The sequence below is a fragment of the Nylanderia fulva genome, unplaced genomic scaffold (assembly GCF_048542155.1).
Source record: "Nylanderia fulva isolate GAGA-0341 unplaced genomic scaffold, ASM4854215v1 Scaffold47, whole genome shotgun sequence".
NCBI lineage: Eukaryota > Metazoa > Arthropoda > Insecta > Hymenoptera > Formicidae > Nylanderia > Nylanderia fulva.
In genome coordinates, this window is record NW_028190554.1 from 307837 (window position 1) to 330063 (window position 22227).

General features: G+C 32.1%; 1 long non-coding RNA gene across 1 annotated transcript in view; it reads left to right on the forward strand.

Annotated features, from left to right (window-relative positions):
• Positions 1-11308, forward strand: part of LOC146721459 (uncharacterized) — a 226235-nt gene extending 214927 nt beyond the window's left edge. Inside the window, exon 3 of the long non-coding RNA XR_014925655.1 lies at positions 11047-11308. This is a non-coding gene — a long non-coding RNA (uncharacterized LOC146721459). The remainder of the gene's footprint in view (positions 1-11046) is intronic.
• The last annotated feature ends 10919 nt before the right edge of the window (positions 11309-22227 follow it).

Below are 22227 nucleotides of genomic sequence, written 5' to 3' on the forward strand. Positions count from 1 at the left end.
ATTGATCGTGCGATGTTTATTCAGACAGGCGCTCTCGGAAAAAAGAAATATAGAAAAAATATATAGGGACAATTTACGTGGCGGAATCGAAAATATCGAGAATTTTTCACGGTTCAGCTAACTAGTAATATATATATTAAATAATACGATCGGAGGAATTTAATTTTTATATTTCAATGTATCGTCGCCGGCCGCAAGTTAATTTCGACGCGTCTCTGCTTAGCAGATAAAAAGCTTCTTATATAACTGGCAGTGTGTTATGTGTCAGTTACAGAAACTACCAATACTGAGAATTGAATCCGTGTGCCAGGGGTTTGCCAATTGTGCGAGGAGTTAGATAGGTAGGAAGGGTGGAAGTTGAAAAACAGCACGGATACCGAAATGAGCGTCTTCGAGTTTATATCGGCAAAAAATATGTACTGAAGCCGGTGGTGTTTGCCGTGGAAAATAGCTCGACGAAGTCTCTCATTTGCTAAATTTGCACCATCGGTCGCTGAATTAACTAGTAATAAGGGAAACTGCATTGCGCGAATTTTTTACACACATATCCTGATTATGTTAACACAAAATAAGACGCAATTCAATATCTCTATTAAATTTATTTAAATAATATAAAAGAACATCTAATAGTAATATAGAAAAAGAGAGAGAGAGAGAGATAGAGAGATAGAGAGCTTAGACAATAATTATATTTATCAATGTAATATTCATCAAACTATATATGTATAATTCTCGTTAATTTCTTAGAGATAATAATAAAAAATACTACAAATACATTTGGTATTTTTATTTCAACTGCCTTTATTGTTGATAATTTAAAATATTAAAGCATATTTAAAACGCTTTCTTAATTTCGTGCATTTTCAGATTTTACTTTCAAGCGGAATAATTAAAATGGAAAATCTGATCAGGGCGTACATTAACATAAAGAGACAAAACAGGATATAGAACAAATCATCCTCTCCGTGTATAATTGATAATATTGAATCCTGTTATAGTCCGAAAAGTGCATCGTTCTGAATGCATCGATCCGTACTGATTACGCATACCGATACCATTGATTATGCTGTATGCGCATCCGACGCTTTTTCCTCCTCTGTTATTTCAACATGATATATACATATATAGAAACACGTATACGCGATTTGTGTCAATAGCCAACGAGAGACCAAACTGAGAGAGATAATAATTGTTTAAATATTGATAAATAAAAATATAATGTTATCATGTAAAAGATATTATATAATGTTATTTTTAAAGTGTCTTAATTAATTAAATTGTTCTCTTATAAAAAAATAAAGATTATTTTATGATATTAATAACATTTCTGAACATTAATAGAATTAATAATTTCGATAGTTTTAACGATATATTAATATTAGATAGATACACACTGTAATAAAATGTCGAAACTCTAAAAATATATTTTGCATATATTTTGCAAAAAAATATACTTCTTATAAGATTTTTGAGACACTTGTATATGAGTCAAAACGTATTAAAGGTATAAAAGTATAAACTATGATCGTTTTGCAATTGCTATGAATGGTAGGCATTATCTACCACTGTGACGATATTAGCGTTTTTCATCTTGATATTTTACGTACTCTTCATTAAATTAAAACTCTATATATTAATTTTTTGTTTAAATTTCCTCTATAATGTTTTAAAAATACATAAAAAATTTTGTTTCTGTAAAATTATAACTTGCTTGAATTTGTAATTATAAAATTATTTTCTGGAATTATTTGCTACACGAAAACTCGATTAAGGTTCTGTGTAAAAAATCAATCATTTCTATCGCATCAAATTTTAATGCTAAATTTAATGATAATCTTTTTCTTTTTGCGAAATTTAAAATTATAGTTTAAAACACAACAATATATATATATATAATTGTGCAAATATATTATAACAGATAAAAAAATTTTGATTTATTTATATTATTATTATAAAATTTTACAATTAATTATAACAAAAAAATATGTGCTAAAAATTTCTTAAAATAAACATTAAAGTGAAAATTAAAAAAGTAAAAAGGATCTAGCTATGCATTTGCTAATTTTTTTTTATCAACTTCCAAAGTTAATTTGAGAAAAACTCTTTTATTTGTAAGATCTCTCTCTTCTTTGAAACATTTACATTATGAAAAAATTGATTTTTTAGCAAAGAAAAAATATTTGAGCGAAAGAGAGAATCAATCTTCTTCCATATTATGATATACACATATATTACACGTGGAGACAATATACGAAAACACTATGCGCAAATGTAATCTCTAGATAGCAGCATGTATATGACGCGATAAATTATGTTTCATGTCTCCTACAAAGTAGGAAAATGCCTGTTATTTCCCTTTTCATTTCTGCAGCGCTATTAACAGCACATTTCCATTACTTGCGTTCCCAGCGTCATGAGTAGTACATTCTGAGCTTTAATAATTTTCAACATGGTCTTTGCTTTATTTTATGGTAATGCGAAGTTTCAACCGGACGTCCTGGTTTTAATAATTTCTAAAACGGCGAATATTCTGCACTCGGTTTTTGGAAAGTTTCTGCCATTATACCGGTGCAAATAGCCACATAAGTAAATAGTAAAACAGTCGCCTTGCGACTGTTAAAACAACCGTCCTAGTGTTCCAATAAGAAATGAGACATGAAAAATGCAAGAATCTATTTATATATCGCTCTCTATTTTCTTTCGTCAAATTTTTATTTCGACTTAACGCGCAAAACTTTTCCGACGTATTTATACTTCTTACTAATTTAAATACTCGTTTCGCGATTTAGTTCTATAATTACTTTCTTTCAACTCCCAATTATTATATCGTTCGTATTTTTTATTGATATAAATTTCACTAATTCTGTTTGCGGTATAGCTTTTAATTTATTCCGTGGTTCTTATCGTTTTATCCCGCACGTGACAAAGCCGTATGAATTCTGTTGATTTCTCGATTAGCTATTACATGTTACGCTACGAAGCTAACATTCTAATCAACGCTGCGAAATGTTAATCAGCGGTTGCATGCATTTACATCTATCCTCCAGATATACTTTTTACAGCGAAATGTTCGTCCACATCGTGCCACGCGGATCGCATACACGTAAATATACATTCGGATTCTCGCATGCTATCTACGCGAACACGCTGCGAATAATTCTCAATATAAACTAGAGAGAGCGAGAAGGCTTTTAATCGTATGCCGGGTTATTCCAGGCAGGGGAAATTACACGGGACGCCGCGCCGAGAATGGACGAGAGCGGGAAAAAGGATGGAGATCTTGGTAATTGATGCAAGTTGAAATTGTAGCGAACGCCCGGGCGCGCTTCGACACTCGGAATTTAGTGTGAGTGCGATGATGACGCACGACACTTTTCTTCCTTCTTTTTATCCCTTTTTGCGATGACCTGTGCCACTCAGTCTCTGACGCAGAATCGGGATCAGTCGTCTGTGCATCTCGAGAGGCAAAGGCAACATTTACATCCCCTTTCATCGTCCTTATAGTTTTTGAGCACGAAATTTTTGAGATCTGTTTTGGGTCAAGATGATACACATGTGGATATGTAACATCGGGTTATTTTCTGCATCACAAATTTAAGCGGCGTGTTTGATTTATTTTAGTATTTAGTATAATATTTCTATACATATAAAAGGAAATAAGAGCTAATTAAGTTCTGTTATTAATATTTATTTGTGGAAAAAAATTTTTTAACATAAAATATTAGACAAAAAAGTAGTTTTAGTATATTGACAGTTATGAATAATTTATTGTTAATTTCTATTAATCTTTAATTTTAAATGATGCGCTGAAGAAGGTTGAAAAAGGCAACCGAAACGTTCGAACTTTTTTGTCTAATATTTTATGTTAAAAAATTTTTTTCCACAAATAAATATTAATAACAGAACTTAATTAGCTCTTATTGCCTTTTATATGTATATTAATTTTTAAAGAGCTGTTACAAATTATATTATAATATTTCTATTTTCATCCAATACTCTCTTTTATTAAATGTTTCGTGGAATTATTCTTATCCGAAATAATACGAATCCCAAGAGGGGATTAAGAAAATTGTAAACGCGATCCTGTTTAAAATCATTTAGAACAATTTTTAACGCCTCTGAAACCGGCCCTGTCTCAGTGTTGCTAAGACTTCTGTATTTTCAAGCGGTACTCGATGTAGGATCCACGCCATTGGCGAATCGAGAGCACCAAACTAGGACGTGCCCGGAATTCGCCAACTGGATTCATTTACGGTCCGCCGAGTGATAAGAATTTAATCGCGTATTAACATAAGCCAAAGTTGCAGCTATCGAGGATTTAGAGAACGTGTTATCGAGCGCTCTGTAAGTTCGTGAGGAGGCATCTACGTGACGTGGGAACAACTCCAGCAACTATCTCTTACTTCAAATATTTTTCTCTCTTTGCTTTATCTTTTGCTTCCCTTATTAGGAAATCGGTACTGGTCTTGAGTAACAAATTTGTAGATGCAGAGAGAGTCTTAAAACTCCACGGCTTTAATTTTAATAAAAGATTCTTTGATGAATTTTTAATCACTTTTGCTTTGATATAAATGTTAGGATATGAAAATCTTGATTACAAGTATAATATAAAATATAAAATATAGAAAGTATAAAAATATATAAATATTAAAAATATGAAAAAGATAGATTTTTCGCGAAAAGTTTAATTTAAATCATAGTTTAAATTAGGATTTGTCTCGCTTTATAAGAATGGAAAGAACTGAAAAACGAGTTTTATCATTACCTTTAGAAAGAAAAACATTTATGCTGTTTTAATAAAAATAGCAATTTTTTTTCTGCGAAAACAATATTATTTTATTTATGTTTCTAATAGAATCAAGTGCAGAAATGAATTATCTGGGATACTTAACTACAGAAAAGATTTCTAGCACAATGGAGTTTACTATCCGTTATGCGCACGAAGAGTTTAATCGCATATTAATATAAACTCAGGCTGCAAGTAGCGAGCATCTGGAAAACTTGACAATGCATAACTTCCTAAAATAGTTTAATGGTCCACAAAGAATATAGGAGTTATGAAAGAGAATATTCACTTGATAATTTGTCTTCATTATTGTAATTCTGTTTTTAATCCGCTTAGAGCATCCAATAATAATAAGAAGCTTTATTAAATCAAACTCAATCTTTTATCAAATTTGCTAAATAGTGGACTCTATTATGTCACATTAAAAAAAAATTACACAGACACACACATAATGATTTTTTAATTTTTTAAAGACGAGCAGCTCTCATATATTAACAATAATTATAAATTATTTGTTGGTTGACTAGCAACTTTTAATCACGAAGAGAAATGCGTTTGTTATACATATATGTATATCAACTGGCATTTTGCAACTATTATCTTCGCAAGTATTGTAGAAAACGCGTTCTAATAAAACCCATATCTTCCGGTACCAGCATTCGTTCGTATCCGCTTCCGTCAGCCTTTATTCAAGAGTGTCCTCTTGTGTCTATATATTCTTCTCGTTCCCATTCCTGTTTCCTCGCAGTTTGACTATACGGACGTTTAGATACGTTTCATAAGTTATCTTCATTTTCCCAGAATTTTACTTGACAAAATTGCGTATTATCTCGTAGCAATTTCGCGAGTGGATCTCTTATTACTTTGTTACATTTCATGCAAGCATAGTTTTCGCTTTTGTCTGTATTTTTGTCTCGTACTGTATTCTCGTGGTCTAATTTCTCTGTATATTTGCGTAACTGTTTTATTTACCACAATCATATACGTTTGCCGCGATATTTTTACGTTTTCAGACGGATTGCATTTCTTATCAACTTATTCGAAACAAAACAAATTGGTTAATGATCTGCAAAAAATTTCAATTTTGATTCTTCGATGAGATCATGATTTATGAAACGATAATGATACTGATTATTAATGACGGAATAATGAAACCTGTTTAATCTGTACGAGCAATTATTTTAATGTACGATATTAGGTTCATTAGTATGACCATTTCGTACTCGATTATATTTTATAATCCTATTGTGGTTTTGATTGTTTCGCCTTTGGTTTCTCTCTCTCTCTCTCTCTCTCTCTCTCTGATAATCGCAGATTATTGGCGAAATAATAATTAATAGAAGTGCAATTTCACATAGATTATATTTCGATATAATGTGAGCTAAATCCAAGAAAAGGCAATAATAAAGTGATTGTTCTGGGAAAGACAAAACAATCACGTTATTTACTCTTTTTTTGTCAAGAAAAAAAGTCGACATAGTGGAAGTTATTTTTTCTGTGTGTGTGTGTGTGTATGTGTAAAATATCGGCTTGTAAAATTAAAATGTTAACAATGTTCTATTATTTATGACTCTTTTGTATTTGACCTGATAACTAGTTGCTACAGCATCGGCAATTTAATATTTCATTTAATTTTATATCTTGAAGGATTCTTTCTGGCACGTTGCAATTGCTTGAAAAAATCACGATTATAATTTCTAAATTTGCATATTTAAAATAATGTTAGCTATTCTCTTATCTAATATATATTTGAATTGTTTTATTCTTTTATCTTTATAAAATTTTAGTAATTATAGAATATATAGAAGTTCTATATATTCAGACAAAATATAGATTTTAAGAACATTATTGATGCATGAAATTCCATAATTCATCGCAGGATACTAATAAAAATTGGTTAAAAATAAAATATGAGAATAATAATTTCATCGATAATATCGTATTGCTCTAATTTTTAGATATTCTTGTTCTATTCACTGTAAATTTAAGATATTTCTAGATGATATTTGATCTTTCTTGAATAATTTTTCCTCTGTGGAATAACTTATTTAGGAAGGTTTTTATTATGCTAATTAAATTAGGTAGTTATTAATAGAATTCCTCTCGTAAATCGTAAACAAAAATAGATGAATTAAATGTTTTATTTGTCTAAATTGCGACAAATAATATCACATAAAATCTACATACAACGAATAAATAAATAATTGCAACATGTTTTACAGAAGAGAGGAGAAAAGAGAGAGATTTCAAAGACATATAATAAAAATATGAATATGTAATGAAGAAATATAGAATATAGGATATTTGATATATACTTATATGTTATTATATAATTTTATATATTTCATATTAAGATATTATATTTTCTCTCTTTCCTTTCCGCTCCCTTTTTTCTGTCTCTCTCTCTCCCTCTCTCTTTCTGTAAATAAAAAGAACAAAATACAAATATTCGCAGAACGAACGAATAAAATTGCTTAACTAAGACCTTAATGAGCAGATCTTCCTTTTCAACGCGCCGTCTGTACAGGATGGAAAATCGGAGACGGGATCCTTTAAACGAACCCCGGCACAGTGACGATGAAAAGCTAACGAAGGTTTGTCAAAGGATGAATTCGTTCCGCTCTCTTTACGCTATGCAAGTTATTCCGACATTCCAACACTCTCAAAGTATCAAATATCAAATTGAATGCATCTTCAATAGAATAATATTTGAAAAATCAACTAGTCAAGCTACATGATATCATATTATCATGCCATAAAAATTATATTTTACATTTATATGCCATTTTTTTTCATTATCCTTACGATATTCTCATTATCATTGCATAATTATAATTCTAGTTTTCAACAATATAAATTACAAAATTATTAAATCTTCTTTTTTGATGTTTGAAACGCGCATAAAAGCTATCATTTCTGATAATAGTTAAATAATTCCCACATTTCCCTGTTCACTACACATTAGATACGCTTAACTGTAAAGACTTTAACAAGCCAAAGTGGCAGTAACCTAGCTTAATCCGTACTTTACGCTCGCATGATTTACAAAACTATTAGACGTTCCAGATCTTTATTTAATTTTGTCTACAAACTTAATCCAATATCAAATTTTTAGTACCGTCGAACTTAAGAAGCAAAGTAACTTAAAGAATTAGGAAGGTTATTTGTAATTTGAATTTTATAGTCTTTCGTTCTCTAATTTAATTTAAGAATAATTAAGAATTTTTTCTAATTATTATTAAGGACTTATAATTATTAACAATAAATTTTAATTATATTACAAGCAAGATTCGGCAGAAGCTAAGTTGAAAATCTTTCGATATGATACAAAAAGTTATACATAAAATAACTATTCTAATTATCTGATAATTATTACGTTATCAATTAATAATCTATAAAATCCAAGATTTTACGTATCGTTTAGTAGTATTAACAGTTAGGCTTCTATATATAATATTACATAAATGTCACATGTGGTGTAAGAGATTATTATTACTTTTGAAGTTATTGATTGCTTTAACTTTTAACTATTACATAGAAAAATGTAATATCTTGTATAACATATACATATATAAATGACGTATTAAAGATGAAATTAAAAATATGTTATTATCACAATAAATGTTTCACGGTTTTTTAATTTTTTATATGAAAGAGCGAAGAAAAATCTTTTTCTCATCAAGCGAGGTGACAAGATGGACCATATAGCAAACCAAGAACAGAAAAATTTCAAAGAGAAAAGAAAATGTCAAAAAGCAAAACTCACGGAGTTGTTCAAGCGCACAGTTTCAGTTTGTTCGTTACACAAGTTCAGTTTGTTTGTTACATAAAACTGACATAGTACTCCAACACCGATGGAATAAAATCATTCTTTTCTTTTTCACACAACGACAATATTTTTGCGGAAAACCGGAAGTTTTTATGTTATATTTTATGCACTTGATTCGCGTTTCACTTTTACTAATGTAAGACTATATTTCGTCCTTACAAGATTCGACAGAAGCTAAGCTGAATCTTTCAACATGATTGTAAACAAATTTTATACATAAAATAAATTTTCTGATTTTAATAATAATGACGTTATAAATAATTAATAGTCTATAAAATGCTAAATTTTATGTATTGTTTAATAGTTTTGATAATTGGGTTTTTGTATTATATTTATTATAATTATTCTTTTCAATCAAAGAACACAAACATAATCTTGAATTTTTTTCATAAAACCGAGAAATCTCGAGAGTGCAGTGGCCTTTCAGAAAGCTTTTGCAGACAGTGAATAAATTTAGTTTTATCTCTTTATGTCACATCCCTTATCTTTTGCTTACACTTCTAGTTCATTGACTTCTATTTGTCGTATAAAACCAAATCGAGAATCTAGTTTGTGACGTAAACTTGGTATAATCAAAAGATGCGTTCACAAATAACAATCGCTATTATATGTATACAAATCGCATCGATCGATGGGCATCTTTTCACAAAGGACGTACTTTGTCGGTGATGTATTATCAGCGTTTGCGTGTCTTGACTTCTCGTTTATCTCCAGTAGTTATTCTCGGGGTAGTCGAGAATCCCTTGTTAAGAGTATCTACCTAACTGGAGTAATCGATTATCCTAAGCGTCATCAAGAGATTCTACATCCAATCGTCAAATCGTAACACTCAAGATTACATTCATTAAATCTTGATACTCTAAAGCATATTTTTTGCAAGAATTAAATATTTTCGATAAAATCAGTTATCAATAATTCTACATTTGTTTGTTATAAATATTTATACCAGATTGAACAAAAATTGTAATATATGAATATATTGTATGGATAACATACATAACTGTAATAAAATAAAATTAAAGCAGCATTGTTACGCCGGATATCAAAAGTTACAAATCGACCACTGATTCTCTGCGTACCTGTATTTTTGGAAATATAATATGTAAATGACGTTAATGACGCGAAAAATGTATCTTCTCTCTATCTCTCTCTCTCTCTCTTCCTCTCTCATATGGATTAAAAGTTTTTAAACGGAAATAAACTTGCACATACGTATAACTAGAAAAAGTCGGACACCGAAGTTCGGTTAGATGAAAAAATAAAAAAATAAAAAAAAAAAACAGATTGAACGCAGCGATTATAATTAATCGAGGGAAGAAACGACGTTTTTCCTCTTCGATTAAAAAAGGGGGATTAACCGTGCGATCGGTTATTCAAATCTATTTTCCGGATCACGTGCGCGACGGTATCGAAACGCACTCACGAAACGAGTGTAAGCAGCGAGATTGAGTTTTGCGGAATCGCTCCTCGTTTACCGCGCAAAATCTCCATCAAATTCCATCAGATTCAGGGCGATCGAGCGCGAACGACTCGATGGCAACGTTTATACCGTCGAAGACGAGGGCTCGCTCGCTCAGTCTATTTGTCACCGATTGATTTGATTCGCGAACGGTCGCGCTACCAGCCATCCGCTCGATCTGCCAGAGATTAGGTCCGGCGGCATTCCCAAAATCCAGACGGCTATAGAGCTATCCGGGCAATGCACTCCATCGAACCCTCGTTGAACATCGCTGCATTTCTCTCACGATAGTAAAATCGAGTCTCGTAGATGGGGCGCCAATCCGGAGTAAGCGGACAAATGTTTTACGCGTATCATTGTATGCGTATACGTGACACGTCGACAGATGGGCAAGGCGAGAAGTGCGAAACGAATTCTTTTGTCATCATCTTACGCTCTTTTATTTTTACTCATTACGTGAGATTTGCTTTATTTGAAATTATTGCTACGGCTTTTCTCGGCACGATAAAAATGATCATGGGGACTTTTACTATAATTTATCTTCTTCATAAGAATGTGATCCATGTGATGTATTTGTCAAGAGAGAATGCAATGCTTTGTTTTACATACACAACCTGTCCTCCTTATTCCTTTTTTCCGTCTTTCATTCGCTAGATTCATCAATTTCTATTTTGCCCTCCTCTGTCATTCTTTTTTCTATAATATGATCCATTACTCTTTGACTTCTTTTCTTTTCTCTTTTTCTTTATACTTTATATTCTCTCGTAAAAATGTAGGGTATATATATTACAATACGTCAATCTATCTACTTCATTTGCCAGAAATATTTTACTCCATTTTCAGCCATTTTGTAAAAAGGATGTAATTTCTTTTATACATTTAAACATAATATAATTGTCTTTTAGCACTCGAAATGAAAGAGAAATGAAAAGGATATAAAATTGATAAAATTATTTGTCTTGCTTTTTACAGGTGGCCAAAATAACAGCTACGCGCGGCGTTAAATTGACCGCATCAGGTTAATGACATCAGAGTCGCGTTTGGGAACTTTAACCAAAGGGCACCGAAAGCGGAATTAAATTTGAGCGAGATGAAACGAGCCGCGAAGGACGCGAACTGGAAATGCGGTGCATGCTGCTTTTAACGCGTTACGAGAAACATGGACAGCAAAAACTCGCGACTCAGATAAACACACGAACGAGCGTTGCGTGAAGATGTGAACGATAAATCGCGCTCGTAGCACTTTAAATCTCTCTTATATTGTTGCATTAAAGCTTCAATATTTGTGTAATAATTTTAATAAATCCATTTTATTAAAAATCTATGTTTATGATATTTAATCCTTCTCACTAGTCCCATCCATAAAAATTTATTTCTAAAATGTTTTTACATAATTGTAAATTTAAGAGACTGAACTCCACCGCCTACATTATAAAGCTTTAAATATTAATATCTGATACGCGTGCACATGCATAGCCAACAGATAATTATTCCATTATTTAAAAACTGAAATCTTGAATAAAGAGATCGAGCGGTCATCGTACAAGCGGAGAGAAGGAGGATTTAATTACAAGCTCTATTGATATCGCGCAAATGTCCGTATTCAACTATCCGCGTGTTTATTGCGTCCAATTTAGTACGTATAGCTGCAAGACGAAGAGAAGGGCGATTAGCACAATCGAGGAATAGAGTGTCCCCTCTACAATGGCTTTCATGGCTACGAGACAGCGTCGAGTGTCGAGGCTCTCGTAGATGGGATCGTCCTCAGGATTTGGCAGCTGAAGAGGATCATGATATAGCAAGGCCCCTTTATGTCGATTCGACAACAGCTCCGGGGTACCACTGGTAGCGTCACACGCGATCGTCCTGCTCGGCATACCTGAATCAAATTCCGCGTAAGATGCACTAGCATACCGAACAGCAGTCCGATGCACGTGCCGCAATATGAATACCTCCGTACTTTGGCTATGAATTGCGATTTTTCCATACTCCACTACTGTGGACGTGCTATCGTCACCCCGTTTATCGACGAATTATTTCACGTTCAATTTAATGTTGAAAACTCTTACGACGATTCTTATGACATAATGACTCTTGAATATTTCGTATATATCGTTATTTATTATTTTAAATAGAAAGTCATATATTGTCGACAAACTTTTAGAGTCAATTATTTTTCCAATTACAAAATTCTTGACGTATCCTCATAAGATTTCGTCATTTTGCGTGCAATTTGTGCTTCTCTTGATCTCGAAAGTTCATAGCGCCCGAAGATGAAGTTTCTTGTTCTTGGTGGTTCTGTCGTTTCGGCGTGACCAGCGTGAACCAGAACGGGAATACCTGTACGGCATAGTCTCTCGCGAGGAAGCGTGCAACAGAGCGAACGACCACCAATCGGCATTCCGCAACTTGGTGCGCTTGCTAATTCGAACTTGTCCGCGGACACATTGGCAAAGTGCGGAATGAGCTGGCAGTCATGTCGTATGTTCGTGTTGTCCGTTCTGACGCTTCCCCGACGAAAGTTCCCAGAGGGAACTTTCCTGCTGAAAACACTTCGTCACACCATCACACAGAGCGGTCACGTTCGTGCATGACGTAACGGTAAGCAAGAGTTTCGGTCATCCGAAGTCCGTGGTGTTTATCGGACGTGTCACTTAATTCTCAGTTAAACGCTTTCGAAAATCAGAGATATTCGAGAATATCGATTTAACTACCTTTGTTTCGGGATAGTTTGACGAACTCGTTTGGGTTACCAGACGTTTCTGTATTTGCGTAAAATAATTTTACGAATGACAAGGGCTCGTATATGTAAATAAATTCATATACTTTTATAGAATAGTATCTAGAAAAGTATTGAAGGGCAACTGCTTGTTTGATGCAGCTAAATCGTTCACTGAAGAATGTCCGTTGAATAAATTTAGCATTTGCTAACATTGTTACGAAAAAAAGTTTATCATGATTTTAGATATGTAAAAAAATTTTTAAATGCGTTATGTTATTCTTCCTTTAATTTTTTCAACTTACGTTATTGTAAAAAATATTATAATACTATTTTTTTTTTCCTATAAGAGAAAATAAGTATAACGTAAATTTTAAAGAAGTAACATCAACACATATGCATTAGTGAAAATTAATAAAATAGATGTCAAATTTCGTGTTTTAATTTTAAAAAAATCATCATTGCGTTTTAGTTTTAAATAATCACCATTTAGTTAATTTTAAATCATTCAGTCGCAAAGGAATAATATTTTATTCTAGGCACTATATTAGTCGGTCTGTGGGATTTAATCCATAAATTGGTTAGTCCAGTGTATCAGGAAATTCACACGCCATCGACGGTTATTGGCACGGATATGCACGAATTTTCAGGTCTCCTGATGCTCCAGTATTGGAATGCTGAAACGAGTTAATCCTTAAGCCGATAGAGTACGCGAATCACGTCGCAATCCCGTATGGGATAGTTCTCTATGTATGTCGTGTCGGCGAAACCTGGTATTAGTTTTATTAATAACGTGCATTATAGATATTACTAATTACACTTTGAGTTGTCCAAGTTGCTTTACATACGCTTACCAATATTAGTTAATTAAACTAATGAAAAGCTCATTAGGTATTTTTACATCTAGACATTTATACTGTAGATTAAAGAGAAATTTATATTAGATAGATACTCATATATTAATTATAAACATTTAAATAATTTTTGATAAAACGGAATTAAACAAATCAAGCAAAAAAATGTTTGTCAAATACATATAATTATAATCAATAACTTCTTCAATATAATAATAATTTTACTTTAACAATTAATAAGTATGTTTAAGTTTCACGTCTCGTACATTGCTACGAGCGTTCAGATGTTTAAATATTTATTAATACAAAAAGCGAGAATTTATCACGAGGACTTTATCACATCACACATTAAGAAAGAGTAATATAAATTTTATTTAAAAAATTATATAATCTTGTGTAAAAAATTGCATTTAATTATATATCCTGTAGTACTGCGTTATAGACATAATAATGACGTGATCTACAAGTGGTTGCATTTTAATGGCTGTGCTTATTTTCACGAAACCGGCCAAATGGAAAACGCTTTGCAGTGGGCGTCTACACGCCTTCACACCGTGCAGAAGGTAAGAGCGTGAGTCCGCGAACACATAACTTACAGAGAAAGACGGCTCACGAGTCTCAGAAATTAGGGAGTACATTAGCAGTGTAGGATGGGTGAAATTACATCGTTTTACCTTCTAAGCATTTGGAAGAGATGTTGATTGTTATATTCACAATTACGAAAAAAGAAAAGAAGAAATGATGATGCATGCAATCGACAAAGCAATCCATAACCATGCATTATTTGTGAAAGTAATGCGAAACCGCGAATGGTCTTTTGTTAAAACGAACCCTCTTTTCTTTACGATAGCCGCGAGATCGTTTCGTTACGCCATCGGAGCACTTTGCTCTCGAAAATGTGTCCGACGTTTTAAACGCAACGTCTTTTTCGAGTACACCGACATTCGAAAAGAAATGCGATGCGGAACCTCGGAAAGTTTCCGTCTCGTTCACCGGTTACGACGCTTCACTGTAGGATATGCCATGGAATTTTAAGAGAGTTCCCGAATACTTGACTACAGATTCATCATAAAAATATTTTTCAAGAAATGACACAAGCACTCGACCAACGTATTTTGAAAATGGAAATTGTACACAACATTCAACTGATTGAGCCTAATTAAGTCAAATATTTTCTATTTAGAATTTCCTTAGACCCTAAATTACATTTTTTAATATAATTTGAAATTAGAGATATTACAAAAATTATATTTAGACGGAAAAACTTAAAATGGAAAATATTTAATTTAAAATATATAAAAATTCTAGTAAAATTTTTGTATAATTTATCAACTCTCAATATTACCATAAAAATTACACATGATATTTTTCATATCAAATTCTGTTTTTCGTTTAAATTATGAAATATATATTTAGAAATATATTTTTTACAAAATAATAAATTAATAATGGCTGTTTTTCAACAATTTAGTGTGTATGTTTGTCAAAATAATTATACAATCCTATATTATATTTTTGTTATCAAGATATTTTCGCACTAACAGGCATTTGTTGTCTTTATATGGTGGACGTTTTTAGGTTTATTGGTAAAGGATTGAACTGCTAACAGTTGTACCCGCATCAAAGTAATCGACTACCGTATTATTACTTTGTGATGAAGCGTGAGGCAACGTAGACGACAAACGGTGCCAGATTATTAAGCGCCAATTATTCTAGGATAATTACTTGACAATTACTCGAGAACACTCGGCGAATCTAGAAGCCAGAGAACGCCCTGTAACTTATAGATCTTGCCGTCGGAATCGAATTGATTCCGCTTCAAGCTCATTCGCAATTAGTTTACCGCGTGCTTTTATCTTCCAAATCTATTAGGTATTTTTTCTATTATGTAGGTATTTTTTAATAGTCGTTTTATATTTTGCGGTTTAAATAATATTGTAAAAGATGTACTACATCAGGTTCTCATATGCCGTCATCTCCGTCATATATCGTCAGTTCAGCGATAACTATTCATTATAATTAGGTAAGTATCAAGCGGAATTTTCATCATAATTTCCACAACGCTCTAGTGCGCCGCGAGCGTCAGCCTGCAAGTTGATTTGCATATTATTTCGCGGTGGCGTATCGTTATGCATCGTCTTTACCACCCGACTGCCTCGGAATGATTTTGCATCAGATTAAAGACTATTAATGAAGTGGTTATTTAAGAAAAAATTTTGTACTTTCAATAAGAACTACTTATTAATTCAAAAATATACGATAATATTATTGCTGCTTTTTATTTCTGTCAAAAAGAAAATGATCCTGAGCACATAAGTATTTGAATTTTTTGTGTGTGATAGATTTCCCAAATTTTATACTTTTGTGTATAAGTCAATGTCTATGCATCTTTTTTATTTAGATAAAAATGATAATAATAAAAAATAAGCTTATCAATGAAAATCAAATATATTTTCAAATTAATGAGTAGTCGAATATTGATTTATAAGCATATGTAAATATTAAATTATAAAGATAAGAAAAATAAACTATTGTATAAGAACTAAAAAAGTATGTCATAAATCAAAATTTTCTTTGTCATAAATCACATCTTTGACAGTAACGTTCTTTAAGAAATAATAGTCGATTTTGAGTTTAGTTCTACTTGTTCAGATTTTCTTGCTCTCTGTGATTCCCCTTAGTCTTTCTAAAGTGATCTGAAAAATCGGAGTAGAGTTTCGGCAGCGCGGCAGTACAAGGGCAGTTTTGGTGAAAAGTTTGCGCTTGAAGATTTTCTTCCGAAACTGTTTCACAGTGTAGGGAGTTTTTGTAACTTTACTGTTACGCGAGAAAAACGTTGAAACGTTTTACGATTAAAGCGTCCCGAGTTTTGAAACTTACTCTCGATCGACGAATTTGAGACTCTCATACGTCGAGACGCAGAGACTCGCTATAAAACAGCAAACGATTGTCGCGAAAAGACAGGTCGCTGACCACGCGAAGAATCTCAAGTTCATCCGTAATCTAAAGTACTAGAACCGAACTTTCGTTAAACTATCTTCAGTTACACGGATTTCTTACATCTGAGTTTAATTCTCTTTTTAACATATATACGATAGGCAATAAGAGCCAAATCGCGGATGACAGTGCGTTATTCTAAACGAAACTAAATTTTTTCGTTAGAATTAAATACCTGTGCACAAGGCACCAAATTTTTACTTGGACACGGCCAAGATATAAAATTGGAATAATCTCTACAAGAGATTTTTGATTCCATGTATCCCCTATTCCTCCTAAAGAAATAAAGTGCGAGAGAAAAATATAGATCCGAAAGTCGCAGAATCGGGAATCGAACCCGAGACCTTTCGCTTGCCGGGCGACTGCTCTTCCAACTGAGCTATTCAGATCCTTTCGATTCTATACTTTTCTCTGTTATATATATTAATGTTGGTAAATAAACGCCTTTAAGCCAGCGTGTATAAATTAAGAGTTTAACTAGGCTCTGTAATATAAATATAAATTTAACATATATACGATAGGCAATAAGAGCCAAATCGCGGATGACAGTGCGTTATTCTAAACGAAACTAAATTTTTTCGTTAGAATTAAATACCTGTGCACAAGGCACCAAATTTTTACTTGGACACGGCCAAGATATAAAATTGGAATAATCTCTACAAGAGATTTTTGATTCCATGTATCCCCTATTCCCCCTAAAGAAATAAAGTGCGAGAGAAAAATATAGATCCGAAAGTCGCAGAATCGGGAATCGAACCCGAGACCTTTCGCTTGCCGGGCGACTGCTCTTCTAACTGAGCTATTCAGATCCTTTCGATTCTATACTTTTCTCTGTTATATATATTAATGTTGGCCGTGTCCAAGTAAAAATTTGGTGCCTTGTGCACAGGTATTTAATTCTAACGAAAAAATTTAGTTTCGTTTAGAATAACGCACTGTCATCCGCGATTTGGCTCTTATTGCCTATCGTATATATGTTAAATTTATATTTATATTACAGAGCCTAGTTAAACTCTTAATTTATACACGCTGGCTTAAAGGCGTTTATTTACCAACATTAATATATATAACAGAGAAAAGTATAGAATTGAAAGGATCTGAATAGCTCAGTTGGAAGAGCAGTCGCCCGGCAAGCGAAAGGTCTCGGGTTCGATTCCCGATTCTGCGACTTTCGAATCTATATTTTTTCTCGCACTTTATTTCTTTAGGGGGAATAGGGGATACATGGAATCAAAAATCTCTTGTAGAGATTATTCCAATTTTATATCTTGGCCGTGTCCAAGTAAAAATTTGGTGCCTTGTGCACAGGTATTTAATTCTAACGAAAAAATTTAGTTTCGTTTAGAATAACGCACTGTCATCCGCGATTTGGCTCTTATTGCCTATCGTATATATGTTAAATTTATATTTATATTACAGAGCCTAGTTAAACTCTTAATTAATTCTCTTTTATTATATTGTGTTGACAATTAATAGCTTTCCGTGGCATAAAGAACATAATTCTATATATAAAATGCATTTTATGTATCCCCAAGAAATTTATTACGGTTGATTATATTTTGTAATGTACATTTTAAATCAAGCTTTTACTTTTTTTTTGTAAAAAAATACAACGAAATTTTTATAGCTAAAGGGTACAAATTCTCTGAATTTTTTCCTTTTCTTGTGCGGGAAAGGCGCGGTTGAAGAAAATTATATGACATAAAATGCATACAGGATTTACGAGAAACTTACACAATGCGGTTCCCTAATCTGTTATCATTACAGCCGTTTATGTAAATTTTGCTCAGTTTTCTTCGCCCTCATCTTTTATCCGCTATATATATATATATATATATATATATACATATATACATGTACACATATACATATATATACATATACATACACACACACACACACACACACACACACACACACACACACACACACACACACACACACACACACACACACACACACACACACACACATATATATATATATAATGCATAGAATAATTTGTTCTACTTTATATTTTACTTTACATGATATCAGGCAGACATAGAAGTATCGATAGCTTGATAATCTCCGTATGCTACACTATTAAGATACATTTAACGAGGGTACGTAATTAAAATAAATGAACCTCCTATCCCTCCGACGTTTTATACTCGAAATCATTCGGAAATTTTAACAAATCGATTGGTTTTCTGTAATCTTTGGTTTTCATTCTTCACGAGATAATTTCCAAAATTTATATAAATTGTTACATATAAAGAATAAGAAATGATATTGCAATAACTATTTTATATTTAAAATATATTTTAATTATTATTGTTTTCTTTTTATATTAGTCATTGCTTATTCACATCATCCATTTTAATTATTATAATTTAATCAGTAATAAGAAAAATACATATTTTTAAAAATTACCATTAAAATGTTCTATATAAAATGAAACTTTTCATAAAGTTTCAGATAATTTAATAAAAATCCATTTTATATATTTTGTAATTTATTACTGTTATAGTGGCAACTGTTTTTAATAACAAACAAAGACAGGAAAAAGTATATCTTGTAATTATCATATAACGCTTTCGTTGGTCCTTAAATACAATTTTAATTTAAATAACAATGCACATAATTATCGCCTTTTCTTTTTTGCTTTATATCTTCTTGTCTCATCGACTTATATATGTATGTATGTGTACGATTAATTCTGTTTCTATATTTGATTGCATGGCATACAGTTAATTGCATTCACTTTTCCGCGCCATTGAATCCTTAACGAATGTTTCAATCGGGCTGCGATATATTTCTGCATTCAGTATTCGTCGTAACGAATATAATAAATTTATCAGAAATGTCTGCAGCTTTTATTTTTGATTTGGCTTCAGCCGAAGCTGAGCGAGAGCTGAATGCATACTATCTACGTTAAAACATTTAAGAAATATCGAAATATCAAGTTCGTCGAGTAAAGTTTGCGGTAATTAACGGTAAATTGCATTGAATTCATTGTTCTCAGATTTTAATCAATTCGTGGACAAATGTTTGTTTTATGAAGACGAGATCTGTCCATCTAAGTTTATCACAATTTTTCGCAAATAAATGTTATCAAATTATTCTTTCATTAAATTTTATCAGAGAATATTCTATACTTAAAAAATAAAAAAACATGTTTATTACTTTTATCAAATAAAATGCTAAAAGGTCGAAGTATCATTCACATAAAAAATGTCACACAAGTGCAAAAATAATTATATTTATATATTTAAATATTTAAATAATATTAAAAAAGGATATAATGTATGTATTATGTATCATTCTTTACTATATAATTTTCGTTAAAATTAAATTTAACTTTATGGCGTTAAATTTTTCGCGAATGCTGATCCGCGAAAGTTTGTTGATTAACACGCGACACTTTTAATGGCACTCCTGAAATTAAAAAATCCAACTTACGCGAAACGCGATGACGATGCAAATGTCAATTCGCGCGCGGCACATCGGAAACCGACGACGCATTTTGGGTACTTTGCTTCCCATTCAGGATAAATCTTAAGATAGATCTTAAGATAAATCTTAAAGGATTAACCATTCAGGTACTAGAGCCTCCCCATCATGTCAATGTATACCCATGGGAAGGATTACTGTATTATATAATTTTGTAATATAATACAATATATAACACATAAAATTGTCAGATCGAAAGATTAAAATAATAAAAAGTTGTAATATAGCAATTGTTGATTTAATAATTAACTTACTCGCATTTTAGAAAAATTGAAATTATGGGATAAATTATATTTTTGACCCTTAAGCATTATTAGAGAAATAATTACTATGCTAATTTTTACTAATCTCTTTCCATTAAGACTAAATTGATTATGATAGAACATTTAAAGAAACAGAATTTTTTTTTCAAAATCTACTATTTAATTGATTTCATAATTCGACTTCAAAGAACCATATGATCGTCGTTAAATCATTGTCAAAACCATTGCTTTCAGGAATCGTCAAGAAAACCCGGGTTTAATTCCAGCTGTGCAACGGAAACCCTTAGTTTGCAAGAGGACACCAAAGATGTCATAGATGAATCTCACAAGAACCAATGAGAAATAACTCATCGCAATGAAGATCATTTCGACTCTTTATCAATATGAACAACGCATTAGTTAGCACTCATCTGATAATGATAAGGCTCTTTTGTTGAAATAATCATCTCACCTCAGTAAAGCAGTAAAAAATGCTGCTTTTAATATAATTTATAAATTTATTTAGTAAATATTTAATTCTGACAATAATTTTATACAAAAATATAGCAAGAAAGTTTTTGTGACGCCTGAATCAATATTATTTTATATACAAATCAATACAAATTATTTTACATACATATAAAAAATATTTATAAATATGCATTTTAGAATTTTTTTAGTTGATATAAGAGTTTTAACAAGGCTCCGTAATATAAATATAAATTTAACGTATAAGACGGGCAACAAGAGCCAAATCGCGGATGACAATGCGTTATCCTAACGAAACTAAATAATTTTCCGTTAGAATTAAATACCGGTGCACAAGGCACCAAATTTTACTTGGACACGGCCAAGATTTTAAAATATGAAATAATCTCATATTTGAGATTTAATTTCAATACCCCCTTTAACCCCCCCCCCCCCACGGAAAATAAATAAATGAATGCAAGAGAAAAATATAGATCCGAAAATCGCTGAATCGGGAATCGAACCCGAGACCTTTCGCTTGCCGGGCGACTGCTCTTCCAGCTGAGCTATTCAGATCCTTTCGATTCTATACTTTTCTCTGTTATATATATTAATGTTGGTAAACAAACGCATTTTTAAGCCAGCGTGTATCAATATAAGAGTTTTAACAAGGCTCCGTAATATAAATATAAATTTAACGTATAAGACGGGCAACAAGAGCCAAATCGCGGATGACAATGCGTTATCCTAACGAAACTAAATAATTTTCCGTTAGAATTAAATACCGGTGCACAAGGCACCAAATTTTACTTGGACACGGCCAAGATTTTTTAAAATATGAAATAATCTCATATTTGAGATTTAATTTCAATACCCCCTTTAACCCCCCCCCCCCCCCACGGAAAATAAATAAATGAATGCAAGAGAAAAATATAGATCCGAAAATCGCTGAATCGGGAATCGAACCCGAGACCTTTCGCTTGCCGGGCGACTGCTCTTCCAGCTGAGCTATTCAGATCCTTTCGATTCTATACTTTTCTCTGTTATATATATTAATGTTGGTAAACAAACGCATTTTTAAGCCAGCGTGTATCAATATAAGAGTTTTAACAAGGCTCCGTAATATAAATATAAATTTAACGTATAAGACGGGCAACAAGAGCCAAATCGCGGATGACAATGCGTTATCCTAACGAAACTAAATAATTTTCCGTTAGAATTAAATACCGGTGCACAAGGCACCAAATTTTACTTGGACACGGCCAAGATTTTAAAATATGAAATAATCTCATATTTGAGATTTAATTTCAATACCCCCTTTAACCCCCCCCCCCCCCCACGGAAAATAAATAAATGAATGCAAGAGAAAAATATAGAT